Here is a 14,603-nt window from a genome sequence, read left to right as displayed (position 1 = left end):
AATTCCTCTTCAGCACCAAACATGGGTGACAGCACATTTGTTGCTGAAGACTAAAGTTAAGATGGTTTCAAATGCCAAATTTCTTTTTATCTGACTACATTCTTATTGCTGTCTTGTGTCATTCTATGGGCACTGGACAGAAATAGTTACACAGCTGGCTCATCAACAAGATGAAAATATTTCCTTTGTTTGCTATTATGCAAAGCAAGTATTAGTAGAGTTAGTGGAATCAAACTCATTTAAAGACTCTGGCTCATGTGTGACAGGTATTACTGCTCTCCTGACACAGTAATGTATTTTTGGCATTAAATGTTTTTGTCATCGTTTTTGACAAATAATGCCTAAGAAGTGGGCTAACTTGTCGTGCTGGTAGGAATGTTATCTCTAAGCACTCTGATTTTTTTTTTTTTTTTAAATGCTGATGTCTTTATGAACACTAATAGAACCTCAATTCTTTTGTGCATCTGTCACCCAGTTGTGAGAAGTTGGCCACCAATGTCACCTCTTGCTGCACTACTTTTCTTCTGAGGCTCAGCTTTCGTTTCTCTGTGGACCCTACTCCTAAGAATTTCTTATAAAAATGAGCAATGTTCACACCAACATTGTCATCTGTGCAAGCTCCCTAATGCTTCCCCCCCAAGTTTATTGAGCAGGTGGTTTACCCACTTAAAATTAAGAACCTAGTTAGGAAAGGATGTAACTGTTTCAAGAAATGCAGCCTAAACCAATGGCACTGGGGAAGCGATGAATTGCTTCATTCATCAGTAGGGGAAAAGTTGGTTCTGAAATTTAATAATATTAATTTCTATGCCAGTATTGATGTTTTAAGAGTTGATAAAATATGAGCAATTCCACAGATCTAAATGGTTTCTTATACCCATAGAAGTTGCAGTTCTCCTCAATCTCATTCTCAAAATTACCTTTCTTTCCCTCTCTGATAAATTCCATAGTTTGACATAACGTTTCACAGTACTACAGAAACATTAAAAATGTAGCAGCAGTATAAAATAATTGATATAAATTGTGAAGATGCTGTAGTGATTGCATCATTCATTTTTATTTTATTCAGTAACGTTTTTACTCCAAAATTAACTAAATGTACCTTTGAATGTTCATCATTGGAAAGCCCAGTGTGAGAATTCAGGTCAAACTTGCTATAAAGAAACCCAGGACCTCAACCATGATGTACTTACAAAGTATCTTTTTCTACAGTGTTTTGATTTTCATTGTTGACACTTTCTGTATTGATGTTTCTAAATGAACAAGTGTTGAAACATTTGATCTGGCCTAATAGGAGTATCATAAGGTGAGCATCAGAAACTGCCTTATTCTGAACAATTTGAGGGTTTAAATGTGATGAACCACACCCTGAAATACTCACTTGAATTTCCTACTTGAAGAAGGAAGTTCCGGAAATTCATGTCCCATGACTCTCCAGCAAGTAGGTAATTTTTTTTTCCCCCCCCACTGGCTCAAAGTAGGCTTTCTGCTTCTATTTTAACCAGGACTTAAGATCTGGAGAGATGGCTAAGAAGACAGCTTTGCGTCCAACATAGTGTCAAAACACTTGGTGCTGTGATTCAACAGCAGCTGTCCTTGTCTATGGTGTGCTTCCCTAGGGAACAAGTCCCAGGTCCTAACAGATCTGGCCAAGCCCAGGAGGAAGCTCTGCTTCATATGTGTGGAGAAGAATGCTGAGCACACCTCGCTGCAGGCTGTCCTTATGGACTGCAGCAGAAAAAGGCTCCTGTCTGGGCTGCACCCTGCTGCCCTCTGCACAAACAGCCCTTCTTCCCATTGGTTTTGGGATACAGAGAAGTTTGGAGAAAACTCCCTTGAGTAAATAAGGTTAGTGTTTCCATTTTCCAGGGAGCAGGGGAAGGAAATCATGGTCATCCAGAGCTCCTGGTGGATAGCGGATCCATAAGAGAGGAAGATGTATTCCTCTCTACGTGTGAGAAGACAGAAGTACTGCTAGAGAAAGATTTTTTCCTGTGTATAGTGCTAGCTCCTCAATTTGCCTCTCAGGGATTGTTATATCTATGTGCATTCCCTGAGCAGAATTGAGAGACAGAAGGGGGAAATGGCCTTTTCTTGGTAGTTAGGTTTTGACCATTTGGTGCAAATTCTATTGTGGGTTTTAGCTCTCTGGGAGAATTCTTATGTGAGCTGATAGGGCTTTGTTAAAGCTGTTGAGGATGGGGGAGGATGGGCAAACTTACTGGAGGAGTACACTTTGATAGAGCTAGGGAATGCCTGTGCAACACTTGGCTTGTTTTTACAGTCCTGTCTTGTTCACTGCCATAAAACCGTTTCACAAATGAATAAGTGGGAACTGATATGACAGAGAGACATTTGTGTAATGTATGTTGGCAACCCCATATTGGCATATGGGGAACTAAATCCAGGGAATGCTGCCAAAATTATTCTGAAGATATGTTTTACTCACCTTGTAGAGGGGGAGTGCTATGGTGTTTGTTTTTCCTTTTTGTTTTATGTGAATTTCAAGATGGATAATTTTAAGAGATCCATCTTAAAATTTAAGACATCCATCTTAAAATTCCACTTTCAGGAAAGAGAATACCTGAAAATGAATATAAAAAAATATACAAGTTTTAATTGTGGGAAGATGTATGGGGATGGAGAGACTGACTTGATTGTTTTTTCGATTTTCTCCTATCTTTATCTTTTTGTGTATTTGTATAAAATTCAGCCTTGAAAAATCAAGGCTAATCTTATTATTTTTTATATAAAGATGTGGTAAAAAGATAATTCCAACATTGTCAGTGACTTTACAGGGGCTGAAAGTCATATATTCTTTTTTTCATACTTGAAATTAAAACATTATTAGGCAATTGAAGAAATTGTTTGATTTATGGTTTGGTTTTTATTTTCCTTGTCTCTATTTAGAAAGAGGTAATAATAGTCATGGATGAAATTTCCTGACACTATAGCAGATTATTTTATACACTTACTAGTAAAAGAGACAGAAATTACTACATCATTAATCTGTCCAATCCTAACATTCAGCCATCTGGGAAGTGGGAATATTTCCAATTTTAGGAATAAGAATCCACTGGTTAAATCTTGACTTAATGTTGTAACTTAGCCAATGAAAGCCAAAGGTTAGGATTGAGCAACAAGATAGCAGGAGTTGTCTCTTATTAACATATTTTTTGTTATATGTTACTGAAAATTGTGAATGTTGTGCCTGTATTTTGACCTTGGAGCCTGTTCAGACAGGAAAAATGATTTTGTAACAAGTGATCTCTACGAAGACTGGGGAAAAGATAAGATACAGAGGAACTTCATAATAATGTAAATTAGTTGTATATAGGAACAAAAACCCTGTTACTTTAATGCAATAGGCCTCCATTTCAAGACAAATTCAGGACAATGATGAATGCCTCGGTAGGACTCTCAGTTGATTTAATTCACAGGACAAACCTGTCAGGTACAAGTCAGTGGAGGTGAAGTTATCTTCCTGGGAGACAGCATTGAGATTAACCTATGTCAGGGTTTCTGAGCTTTCTGAGCTTTCTGACTGATCTTTTGAACTAATTTTCAACATAATTATGATCAAATTTATTTCTTCAGTATGGTATATTTATTGCAAGGATAATATTATTGAGTACATGTTTTCCACCAAATCACATACATTCAACAATGAGAAGAGGGAATGAGTCGGGAGTCTGGGTTTAAATATATTCTGTCAGTTTTCTAAAGTTACGTGAATATTGCTTTTCATAGAGAAAGCTGAAAAATGTCTAAGGTATTTGAGTTTGGCATGCTGACCTCAAATTTCAGTTACTCAGAATGTTTCATTTGCAGAAAAACAGTGGGGAGGTAAGAATTCTCCTCAAACAGGTGCTCATTGACAGGATACATGTCAATCTGTATGTCTACTATCATGGTTTTCTCTCAAAAATTAAAACAATTTCCATGTGCTGAAGACAAAAAAGAATGTTTAAATATGTACAGTTTAGTATGTAAAACTATGTGCTGCAATCTGGAAGGTAAATTCTTCTGTGAAACTTTTAGTGCAGCTGATTAAGCCAGCTGTAAGGACTTCAAGACCACAGTTCCCTGTCTCAAACACTGTTCAGGCCACAAAAGGACTTTACCATGAGATCAGCACAGGACAGAGCAGCAGGATGCCACTAACTCCAAGCCTGGTAGAGCTGAGATCTGGGTAATACATCCTGGGTATCACATCCAGACAAAAATTCCCACTTTGGCAAACTGTATAAAGGAGCTCATGAGTACATCCCCTGTCAAACAAGGATGACTCAAAGTTATGGGATAGATGGCACCTGTGACCACCAGCCACTGAAACCCCCACAGAATATGCCTCTGTGGATACTCGGAGCTTGGACTGTAAATTAAACCACCACAGTGAGAATTTGAGATAAGATGAAGGTGGTGCAGTTGTCTGGGTGTTATCTCAGACCTCAGTTGAGTTTAACCAAGCTAAGGGAGAAGAATGTATTGCTGATAATGGCAGACTTTATGAGCCACAAGGAACTCAGCAACTGTGCTGTAATTACCCCAGACCAAGTAAAAGGTAATTCTGGCAGGGGAAGATCATGATCACCAACTCACAGACCATCAACCCCAGAAATCCACTGACTCAGAAGAAGAGAAAGACTGAGTATGGGATTAATTAGCATTAGAGGCAAGAGAATCATTTAACCGATAACAGAACTGTGTAGCCAGTAAGAATTAATTCATTTTTTTGCTAGAAGGTATAAATAATTAAAAGTTTTGAATGGCCTCAGGACACTGCCACCAAGAAACCCAGGGTGAAGAAGGACCAACAGCATGCTGCTGAGTCTACAGGTTATGTTTATCTTCTGCTTGATCGTGCTCTCTCTCTCCTCCCCCACCTCCTTGACCCTCTCTTTTCGATTTCTTTCTCTCTGCCTAACATTCATTGCTAAATAAATCCATACCATTGAGTTTGGCATATGCACCTTAATTTGGGCAGTGGCATCTCTCAGTGACTGGATCATGACACCACCTCACAGTGGCAGCAGTATTCCCAGATTCTGTGATATTCTTCTGGTACAACATGCATTTCACACTTCCTTTAAATGTCCCATGTGAATGATGCTTCAGTAGTGCATCCCCAAGCTACGCTGTCTTTGAGAGATTCCATTCAGGGCATGTGGAACACTAAAAACAGCACAATGAATTGTAGGCAGGTGACCCTTGATGTGAAGATCTTTTATTCCCTTTCTCTTTCCTATTTGAAAGCACATCAATAGAATGCATCACGGATAAGATGCTCATTTTCAAGACATCACTAGAGACATATTTCAGTGGATAAACAGAGAAATAATTTTTCAGTGGAAAAACGCAGAAGCAAATAAAACCAGTTAAAGGATGAAAAATGCCCACTATTTCCCCAATGAAGTCAGTTATCCTGCAAACCACATGGATACACTTGAAATAGAAAAATAAAACACTTGTGAGACTGTCATAATTTTTTTCCTGTAAGACTTCAGCCATAAAATAATTATTTTAGATCTGAAAGATAGTGGTTTCTTTTTCCCTTGAACTTTATATTGGGAAGGAGGGTATAATTTATTTTTACCTTGCAACTGAAATTTAAATATATTAACTGAAGATTCAAGGGAAGTCAAATACTTCATCCAGCACAAAATAAGCTCCAAACAACCTTTTGTCTCTGAAGTTTTTTTAGATCTGTAGTAATAAATTGCATGCCTTCAGTCTTTTAAATCTATTGACTCTGGATGAAGAGAAGTCTCTCTACCAGTTTCAAAATTATCGACTGTTTGTATGGGCTAAAGAAGACTTGCAGACTTCTTCAATCTTTTGAATCCCAAAGTGAAGGAGAACTTGAGATGTAGAATTTATGAATGTTCTCATATCTAAAATTATTCCAATTACTTGAAACATATTTAGAAGTTTGGAAACAAATAATTTAATTATATGGGCTAATTCTTGAGAAAAATCTATCATTTACAATAAAATTGGTGTCTGAAGTGAGTATTTCAAAAGAAGGCAGAGAATATTTCAAAAGAAGACTATATAAAATTCATATAAAAGTATTCATATAAATAAGAAGTCTAAATCAATTTAGAAAACTGAATTTTTTTCTCTGCTTACCTATAAATTAGAGCTCAGTTCCACTGAAGGACTTGCTGTGCTTTCTAAAGAAGTCAGATTGGAGACCAAGACAATAATTAAGAAAGAGCTGTAATATCAGGCTTCAAAGGCCAGTAACTGCCTAGAAGTCTTTTCAGATGTGCAAAGTAGTGCATGTGTGTTCTGGCTCATTTGCAATGCATTTAATTTAAACATAGTATGATTCAGTTAAATGAAATACAGTTTAGTCACTCAAGTAAATGCTACTACTTGCCTCCTGTGGGAGGAATTTTTGATATGATATGTTCACTGAACCACAAAGAGCTGAAAATACAGTAAATAAATTACTAAAAATTGTTGGCAACTCCAGATTTCAAATTTAAATATTATTCCTCCAGCAACTGTAGCTAGAACCTGTGAATTAAAAGTGTTTGAAGCTTAAATTGTCTCTTGATACTTAGAACTGATCCTGTCACATCAGTCTGGATGACTCTAAAAAGTGTGAAACCTGTTCTGTGGCTGCCTGTACTATTAAATCTTCTGTTAAAAAAATTTGGAGATTTTTAGTCTTAACCCTCAATAAACTTCCTCAATTTAAATCTAAAAGAATGACATTTTTGAGTTGTGTATTTTGAATGTGTTGGGGGAGTCCAATCTATAGAGGTGTAAGTACTTACACTTCTGAAGTTCATGTTATTTTGAAGCATCAGAAGCTGAGAACTAAAAAATGGCTAGTCATTTATGAAAATGTAGGCCTAATACTAGAAGTCAGAAATTTATTTGCCATAGAAGATATATTTATACTATATGCTGGAGAAAAATTATATTTGACACACTGGATGATACAAACAGCTCTCCTTTTAGTTTTCCAAAGTGTTTTAGAGTGGAGCATTTGAAATGGAGTTTTATTTCCTAAGAATTTCTTTGAGTTGCACATCTGTTGTCTAAAACTAGGCCTAGTTCTAATATAAAAAATTTGTTGGTTTACGTCACTCATGATTTGTTTTTGGCAGTAAGAAAAAACTGCTTGGTTTTTCACGGGAAAATGTCTCATTTCTTATCTTGGTTCTATGTGGAGTCCCAGCTTCATGACTGCCACACACATACTCCTATTCTGCTGTTCTTGACAACTTTTCTATCAACTGATGAACAGGTAATACATTTAATATTATCTTCTTTCCAAATATAGTGATTTTTACAATTGTATGGCTTTTAAGAATCATCTATTCAATTCCATTTGTGCCTAGTTAATTTTAACACATAATTTCTCAAACACCAGGAAAACAATAACTGAAAAGGTAAAATGACATTGCTTCAGAGCTCCCTCCTTGGTAGATTGTTCAACAGTATCCTAAATGTGTATTTTGCAGCATCTCCTTGTGAAAGCAGCAGTACCTTGGCTTGTGCACTAATGGCACAATGATTCCAGGCTTATTTCACTGATCCTCTATAGAAGTATGTACATTGTTCTGTGATTTGATGTGGTCTTCCAATGCATAACTATGAGGCATAGAATTTCAACTCATCCATTAAAAGTTCCTAAAACCTCCTTTAAGTATTGGAATGTCTTAGCCTACTTCTTCTAGGGAAGGACAGACAAGGGCAATGCACCTACAGGCTTGCCAATTTCCCTTTAGGTTTGCACTCCCTTGTCCCAAGGATATAGACAGCTGTAAATTTAATTTTTAACAATTGAGTATAACACTTGGAGATATCCCCTTGAAAAGGTCCACTCATGAATTTTGCAGCAGCAAATTAAAATTTGCATTTTTATAGTTCTTTTATCCTAGGATATTTTTCTAAACCTGGTCAAAACTTTATGTAGAAAAAGTTTCACACACTGACTGTGTGATGACTTTACAAACAGAATCACAACTTTTCTATCCCAGATAGCCAATCAGTATGTGCTTATTCATTTATGAAAACACAGATTACAATGAAAATAAATATGTGATGTTTCAACCGTGGTGGCCTTGGACATTGTGGAGGTATGCGGCAGGCAGTCCCAGAGAGCCTTTCCTACTTTTAAATTTTACTGAAGGTGTCTGTGCTTTTTAATGTGGTACATAACTGGTGGAGGAGGAAATTATATCTTGGTGAGAGATTATCCAATGATGTCTGTGGGTCAGGATTCTCAAGATGTGTGAAAGACATTAATAGCATTCTTTGCAGCAATTCTGCACAGCTGGAAAATGCATTTCATTGAAATAAAACTAGAAGCCAAATACTGGATATAGGAATAAAAGTAATTGTGGTTTCATGTAGATTTGGCTTCTGCACTGCATTAATGATCAGTGTATAAGCAATTGGTAGCCAGCTGGCATCATCAGAGAAATAGGTATTTAGTGGCATGTCCCATGGTGGCAGCAGCAGCAGGGTGGAGAAACTTGGAAGTTGTGGTACACAAGGAAAATGTGGCAGGCTGGCTGCTGGGGGTCCCAGGGGAGAGCTGCCTGACTTGGCAAGGATTTTATTTCAGTTTCCTTATAGATCCCACTGCCTTTTCAACATTCCTTGGCCTAACACAATTAACTGTTTGGTGGGGGGTTTTTTTGTGTGTTTTTTTTTTTTTTTTTTTTTTTTTGTCTGTGTGTGTGTAGAAGTTAAAAAACCCCTATAATCTCTTACTCGAATCTGGAGGTAAGAGGAAATATTTGTGATAACTTCTATCATATTAAGAAGAATTATTTGTGATAATTTCTGGCCTCTTTCATAACTCAGGTATCTTTGTCTTGAGTTGTTTTGAGTGCAATGCCATGCCTTGTAGGAAATACCTCTAGACTAAGAAATTTATTGTTAAGGAGAAGTCACCACAATCCTTGCTAATGACCCACAGTACCTATAAATGATGACTTATTACTAGCGTGACCTTGCACAACTTCTATCCATTCAATCACTGTGTAATTTTCTTGGCTAACCTTGAGTACCTTGTGTTCATCTGGCCCACACACTGGTGTGAGAACAACTTGCAGTTATCTGAAAGTTCTGAAATTACTGCATTTTTTCAGGCAAAGTGGACACTGGATCAAACTCAGGTTTATCTGGGTAAGATCACAAGCTGGGGCAGGATACCTGAGCCATTCACACAGAATGGCTTCTGATGCAATGGAACCATCATTTAATTTTCAAGTGCATAATTATGATAAAAATTAACATGCCAAAAATGTGCTAAAAAATCCAGTATATTCTCACTGCTCAAATAAGTAATGAAAAGGTGTTGCAGTTTAACCCCAGTTGTTTACTAAGTCCACTGCCATTGCTTGTTCAATTCCCCATCCCCTTGGTGGGTGTGGTGGTTTCAGGCAGATTTTGGGAGAAACCCTCCCACGGGGCCCCCCTCCCCTCCTCCAACTGGTTCTGGAAAAAAGATTTCCTCAGAGAGAAGTGGAAAAAACCTGTTTATTAAACAGGCAAAGCACTCCCAGCACAATACCCGATGACAAGAGCTTCGTGCCGCTTACGGAGGGATAACAAAGAAAGTCTCCTCGAGGGTCGTCACTGTGCTCCACCGCTCCGTCTCCGCTGATGTTGGGAGAAAAGGAGATGTGCAGGGCTGGTCTTGGTGGGGTGGGTCCCCTGTGGAGGCCCCCAGGTCCTTAGTCCGGAGAGGCTGGAACAGTTCCGAGGAGAGGGCAAAAAAAGCAAAAAGGAAGGAAAAAAGGACAAAAAAAGAAAAAGAAAAAAAAGGCAAAAAGCTTCAGCTATTCTACAGCGTCTAACTATGCTAGCACTAAACTAACTAACTGCCGGGGAAAAAACAACAGAGCTTCTTTCGTCTTGCCTTGTTCCAACTCCCCCACTTCAAGGTCACTCTGATGAGCAGAGTTTTCCTGGGGAAAAACAAACCGCGCTTGCCCTCCCCCCTGCACCCAACAGACGATTGGGGATACACAGTCACCCCAGGACAGTGGGACACAGAGGAAAATTAGAAACAAAGTAAAAACCCTCTGGTTGATATAAGAACAGTTAAATGATTGAAAGAAAATAAAATACTAATGCTAGTGATAGTATTACTGTTTTTAATGAAGATAGAGAAAGCAGGCAATAAAATCCAAGAGGAAGAAGTGATGACTCACTATGGTTGCTCAGCATCTGCTGACTGACGCCCAGCAAGTGCCCAAGCAGTATTCAGCACCTCCTGGACATCTCTCCCCAGTTTATATACTGGGCATGACATTCTATGGTATGGAATGCCCTTTTGGCCAGTTGGGTCAGCTCTCCTGCCTATGCCCCCTGCCAGTTCTTGTGCACCTCCTCACTGGCAAAGCATGGGAATAGTCCTGAAAAGCCCTTAATTAGGTTAAACAGTACTTAGCAAGTCAGTGTTTTATCAACACAATTCTCATACTGAATGCAGAACGCAACAGAGTACCAACTACTAAGAAGAAAATTATGTCTATCCCAGCCAAAACTAGGACAAGATGCTTCTGAAAATTAAATGTAGTTAAGGTTTTATTGTAGACAGCTTTCATTCAGGTTGTTCAACTCAAATGCTCGGATGGGCATACATGCATGTGTGGTCTCTACATGCAGTGGTATAAAACCCCTATATATGGGGAGAAGGGAGGGCATAGGAGTTACTAAGGCAAAACAGGCAGGGCTGGTGTCTGGGAGCAAGACAGACACGTGCTGTCCTCATAGGCCACGTTACACTTCTTGTGTGTATGTGTTACAATGCACAGGCAGCAGCATGAGGGAAGCTGATTGTCTGAACCCAGAGCAGTGCTGAGTTTTCCTGTGGAAGCACCGTCCACCTATGTAAATAAACATAGGAAGATAATGTAAAAAGCTGTTTTCCTGTTTCACCTGTGGAATGAGTCATCAGAGAATGAAAATATGTTTGTAAATTCTTCAGAATTCAGTGAGACGGAAGGTAGGATCTGTGGCCCACTTTCACAAGATTTTTAATCCTTACATGTCAAGACAAGCTGTAAATGAACAACATAGAGTAAACATGATCCCTCCAGGCACACTCCGACTTCCCAAGAGATGCAATTTGTGCAGCCTCCGTGCTGTATCATCAGGTGGCCAGAAGCCAGAGAAGGGGGCTTTAAGTCTACATGGAAAAAGGCATGCAAAAGAAAACTAACATGGGATGGGGAGTAAGAAGCCTTCTGCAAAGCCTCTGTTTCCTCAGTGCCAAATGGCAGGGAAGGACAGGCAGATAAACTGAAATGGAAAATAGAGAAGGAGAAGTAGGAAGTTAAAAGGAGGAGCTGCCCAGCCCACTTGCTTCAGGGACTATTGAACTGAACTCAGACTACGGTGTGCTGGAGCACATGAGGAAATTCCACTCTCTCAAAAAACTTTGAAGTACATTTGTTATTCTATCTTTCGATTGTGCATTTCATCATAACAAATCTAGATATTAGTTTATCCTCAAATATATTTTTTCTAGATGTAAAGCTCAGTCTCAAAAACTTGATGCAAAAACCCCTCTCCTCTCTATGGGAGCAGCAATCCTTAACAAGTTAAAATACATTGGTAGTGACTGGTATTATAATCCATTTTCTCTGAAGAGTGAGCAGAGGAGTTTTCTGCTTAGCTGTGCAAGCTGGCCTGAGAGCTTCTCATACAAATGCTGGGGAGGGAAATTTACCCTTTGGAAGCCAAAGTTAACAGGCATGCAGGTGGTATTAGGAAGTTTGTAGGAGTGTTGCCAGGAATATCTGATGTTCCCAAGAGCTGGTACAGCTATAACAATTTACATTAGAGGCACTCTGCCCAAAAATTCTTTTGATCTTTTAACAAGTCTATCAGCCTCTCTTAGTCTTCCTATAGACGTATTGTTCCATTGCCAGGTTACAAAGGGGATTTTCTACCCTCAGCCCTTGTAGTACAGTATGGTTATTAACCTGAAAATAAGCTGAGCCCTTGGGAAAGGTAATCAGAAGGACTGAAATTAGTCAATATGCAAAAAAAATCAAGTTTTTATGAAATTATATATAAATTAAGGGAAGTCTCAGATATTTTTTTCCAAAGCTATGGTACATTATGAGCCTGTTACAGCCTGTGGTTAGACAGAGATCCCTGTTAGCATCCCAAAAGAGTTGTTAATTGAAGCATTAATAGGAAGGAATCCACAAATTCTTTGTGATGTGTGTCTTTGTGTGTGGATGGGAAAATGTTGCTTACGCATTGCTCTTGTTGGTGGGATTTAAGTGATACTAATATTTTACTTCAGGCCTTTTTCTTTTCCAGATAATAACTAGAGAAATGAACCAGTAGAACATCAGAGCTTTTATATAGGGATAAATATTTGCCAACTGCTGTTAAGTAAATTTCAAAACAGCAAAATACATGTGAATCCCCTCTTTTCCCCCCCTTTCTCCCCCCCTCAAAAATACTTCATAATTGTCTATTCAGTATTGTTTCTGATATGCAGTGCATTTTTCTCAGACAGTACTCTGTCTTTTTCTTACCTACAAAAATGAGTAACCCCATTTGCCCTATTGTTGCCAAACTGCAGCAATTTTTCTCCATCTGATTTTTTTTTTTTTTTAAATATACCTTAGTCAAATGAAAAGTTCTGAACACAACAACAGCAATAAAAATGTTTGTCGAAGTACTTCTGGCCACAGTGAGTTTACTTTAAGCAGTAAAAAGGCATGAGTTCCACACCTGAAAGGGAAAGCTTGGGTTGTGACCATAGCAAGTGACCTCTTAAAATCTATAATTTCTGTGGTGAAGTACAGGTTAGAGTTAAAAGACTTAAACGAAACCAGACTCCTTGATATCATGAAATTTCAGAGCGGCCGTTAAGGAAGGCTTCTTGTCTGCATCTGCTCCCTGCAGAGATTTGATGAGCAAAGGCTAAATTAAGCACAGGGTGCTGAACTTTGGAGCAGGAGAGCCCCCTGGCAGGGGTGGCCCAGCTCTGTGGAGTCATTTTGGCTAAGAGCAGCCTCCAAAGGGTTGTAGCTCAGCTTCTGAGCAAGCGGGCCAGTTAAGCTTCAGGTCTCTTACTGTTATGTTCACACACGAAAATTAAAGACAGACTAATTCTTTGTTGTGAACTTTGTTAAAATAGTCTTAACCTTTCAAGCCACACTGGGAGCAGTGATGCCTGCTCCTGTGAGCAGGAAAATGCATTTTGATTATTTAGCAGAACTAAATCTTGTCAATTAACTAGGGTGATGAAACAATGATCTGTCTGATTCTGAACCAGTCTAATGTCCCAAATCAGAGACAGACATACTCTGTGACTGTATGGAAAATTGTACATTACAAGCTGCAATACAGATGGTTTTCCTCATTAATTTTTATGCGATTCAGGTAATCTGATTTTTCATCAAGTTGTGAGAACAGATGTCATCAGATATCTGGTAACAAGGTAACATGTTGCCTCTGCAAGGTGTTGGCACTCCTTGTTAAGTGTAGCTTCTGGACATATTCCAGTTTCTGAAACTCTGGTTACATTTAAATAAATGGAATATTTTTGCATTTGTTTGCACTCCTTTGTTTTTTTTCCTGCTCATGAATATTCAAAGTAATGAGTCTACTGTCAGGAATACTGCTAAAATAGCAATTTTTAAACTAGTAGAAGAGGATATTGCAATGCTCCAAGAATGTGATCATGGGAGTCACCTGGGCATGGAGAAAGAATGATTTCTTGCAAAAAACCTGAAAACTGGACAAAATTTCTGGTTTGAATTATTTTCACAAACCTTCTTTAGGAAGAAAGCCCCCACTGAATTGTAAAAAAACCCCAAACCTCACATGCTTGTGTGGCTTGTCTCTCTCTTGGAGTCCCAGCTCTGTTTTTGCTCTGGCTAGCTCGAGAGACAAACCACAGTTGGAAGGATTTTTCCTCAGGGTCCCAGAAACCCAGGAGCGGCCGGGAACCTTTCCCTTAGGAGCGAGCAAATCCCCGTTGATGGCAAGGGGGGGTCTGCACTTGATCCGATGGTGAAACCAGGGCTTTATTCAGTCTTTCTTCTGTGGTCCTTCCCCAGCCTGGGTCAGGAGCCCTGTTCCAGTCCCTGTCCCTGGAGCCAAGAGGTCTAGACTAGGGGTTGCTTTGGCTTATACCCAGGGAAGGGGCTAAACGTGGGGACAAGCCACTACCCAATCAGGGATAAGGTGGGAGTGGAACAGGGTTGGCTTACATTCCAGGAAGGGAACAATGTGGGAGATGGGCAGGGACAAACTTCAGGGTAGTACATTTTCCAGGGGAACAGGGTGGTACAGAAGAAACCATTACAAAACCCAATATAAAAATGAAATACAATATAAAACCAAATAACACACAGCAACATACCTGTCCTTCAGAAAATCCTTATTTTCAACAAATTCCTGCTGCTATGAATCTGACACTATCTCTGACTTATCAGTGTGACAAATTTTACACAGTTAGAGAAATAATGTGAAAACAAATGCAAGACAGCAACAATATTGCATCTCCAAGGGTGGTTTCCAATGCTGCTCCTTTGGTGTGTGGTTGAGAAGAGCAATAAAAGTTTCAGTGTTCTTTAGGCAGGGAACACACGAGA

This window comes from Hirundo rustica, chromosome 1 (assembly GCF_015227805.2).
Source record: "Hirundo rustica isolate bHirRus1 chromosome 1, bHirRus1.pri.v3, whole genome shotgun sequence".
NCBI classification, from domain to species: domain Eukaryota; kingdom Metazoa; phylum Chordata; class Aves; order Passeriformes; family Hirundinidae; genus Hirundo; species Hirundo rustica.
The sequence above is the reverse complement of the archived record's forward strand: the minus strand, read 5'-3'. Positions refer to the sequence as shown.